The sequence below is a fragment of the Orycteropus afer genome, unplaced genomic scaffold (genome assembly GCF_000298275.1).
Source record: "Orycteropus afer afer isolate SDZICR_OR568_19922 unplaced genomic scaffold, OryAfe1.0 scaffold00485, whole genome shotgun sequence".
Classification (NCBI taxonomy): domain Eukaryota; kingdom Metazoa; phylum Chordata; class Mammalia; order Tubulidentata; family Orycteropodidae; genus Orycteropus; species Orycteropus afer.
Genome location: NW_006922072.1, coordinates 475114 through 477492, shown reverse-complemented (window position 1 = coordinate 477492; position 2379 = coordinate 475114).

Below are 2379 nucleotides of genomic sequence, written 5' to 3'. Positions count from 1 at the left end.
AATATGTATCTCTAAGAGATATGGATATTTTAACATAATAACATTTTAAAATATCAAAATTAATTATATCTCCTAAATATCTTGAAATATCTATCTGCAGTTCAAAATCTTATAGTTTTAAGAAAATTCATGTTTTGAAATTTCATTTTCGAATCAGAATCACATTTTGTCTCATGTATTATATTTTATTGATGTACCTATTAAGTCTTTTTAATTCTATAGATTACCCATTTCTCTCCACTTTTTTTTCTTCCTTATACTTTATCTGTTCAATAAATTGAGTCCTTTATAGAGTTTCATACAGTGTGGATTTTGTTGATTTCCTCCTTTTGTCATTGTTTAACACGTTTCTCAATTTCCTGTCTTTCCTAGAAAATGGTTGTTAGAAGCTTCGTAGGATTCAATTTTGCTTGCTTGCTTTATTTTTTTCAGTAAGAATACTTCACAGAGAGTGTTATGTACTTCCATCAGAATGTCTGGTTATCTTTTCTTCTGTGTGAGATGTCAGCAAACACTAATGGTTATTGCCTGGATATGGTATTTCAGTACAGACTGTAGAACAGAGATAGTTTACCAATACTTATTCATTTATTAGTTTGGACTAGTGCTCTTAAGAAAAAAAAATCTTATTACCTGCTTGCTAAGACAGTAAATAGTTCACATACAAATGGAGGCTGTGAATTTGATTCTCTTTATTTGTCTGTCTTCAAAATAATGAATTTATTCCTCTGCGCTTTTAACAGTGATCATGACATATATTTTATTATCATTATGAACACAATCTTAAACAATTTAATATATTTAAATCTGTTCAATTATTATTCTTATTGATGTTCAAACTTCCCACCTTTAGCCATCTCTGTCTCTTCAGATTGGCCCTTGAATATTTTTGACTCCAGTAGTCTTGTTTTAAAAAATTGTGGTGAAAACATACACAACAAAAAAATTGCCAACATAACAACTTCCCTATTTACAGCTCAGGGACATTGATGACATTTTTCATGTTGGACTCCAGTAGTCTTTGATAATCTCCTTGTTTTCTGGTAAATGCAAACACAACCACTGCAGTGAAGTCGGGTCCAACTCATAGCGACCCCTCCTTGAGTTTCTGAGGAGATATCACTATGGAAGTAGATTGTCAAACCATGCTTCAGAGGAGTGGCTGGTGGGTTTGAACTGCCAGCCTTCTGGTTAGCAGTCAAATGCCTTAGGCACTACTCTACCTGAGCTCCCTGTTTTCTAGTACATCAAGATATTCATGGCTTAGCTTACATATTTCTCAAAAACAGTTAATTCATAATGGAATCTTGATTTTTTAAAATTTATTTTTATTTCATGACATTGGTTGCATTTCTCTCAATGTAACATTAATCTTCTATCTTCCTCCCTGAGTTCCTCATTTCTATCAGTCCTTCTTCTCTGCCCCTTCCTGCCTTCTCAGCTTTGTTTGTAGGCAAATCATGCCCCATTCCTCGGAAGAAAGATTGGGCAATCTACTTCCATAGTGATACTGCCTCAGAAACCTAAGGAGGGGTCACTATGAGTCAGATTTGACTCGAAGGCAGTGAGTTTGGTTTGGTTTTCATGCCCTTTTGATCTCATATGATTGACTGCATTGAGAAGAACATTTTTCTTCCCTGTAGATCTGCCTATTGTTTGGCTGAAAGTTGAACCCTGGGAGTGGGTCCAGTTCCAGGTTTGAAGGGTGTTTAAGGGCCAGTCTCAGGAATTCCACCAGTCTTTAACAGATCACTAAGTCTGGGTGTTATTTTTTTGTTTTTAAATTTTATTCTACATTTCCCCCCTCCCACCTATCTAGAACTTTCTATTGTGATCCTGAGCAGGGTGGTTGGTAGCGGTAGGTGGCAAAAATCTAGTTCTTCCAGTCTCCAGGTTGTGGAGGCTGTGATTCATGTGGTCCATTAATCCTTTGGACTAATCAATTCCTTGGGTCTTTTATTTTCTTCACTTTTCTTTGTTCCGGATGAGGAGAGACCAATTGTTGCATCTTGAATGGCCACTCACAAGCTGAAACAACGTATTTTGAGAAAGTCCAACTTCTCTTTTTATCTCTTCCACTCTGTACCTTCCCTCTCCCATAGGTAAATTTATTTCCTTTATTGTTTATAATTCAATACATATATTCAAACCAATCATTTTTGATAAATGTCCAAGTACTGTACAGTTTTACCCACCTAGATTTTTTTCATATATCAATATATCCTAGAAAATGTTCCAAACAAGTATTTAGAAATAAATACCATTCCTTTTTATATCTACATAATACTTAAATATTTTATTTTTCAAGGCAATGTATGCCTGTATTCCAATTTTTACTATGTTGTTATTGTTGTTGTTGTTGTTATGTGCCATCGAGTC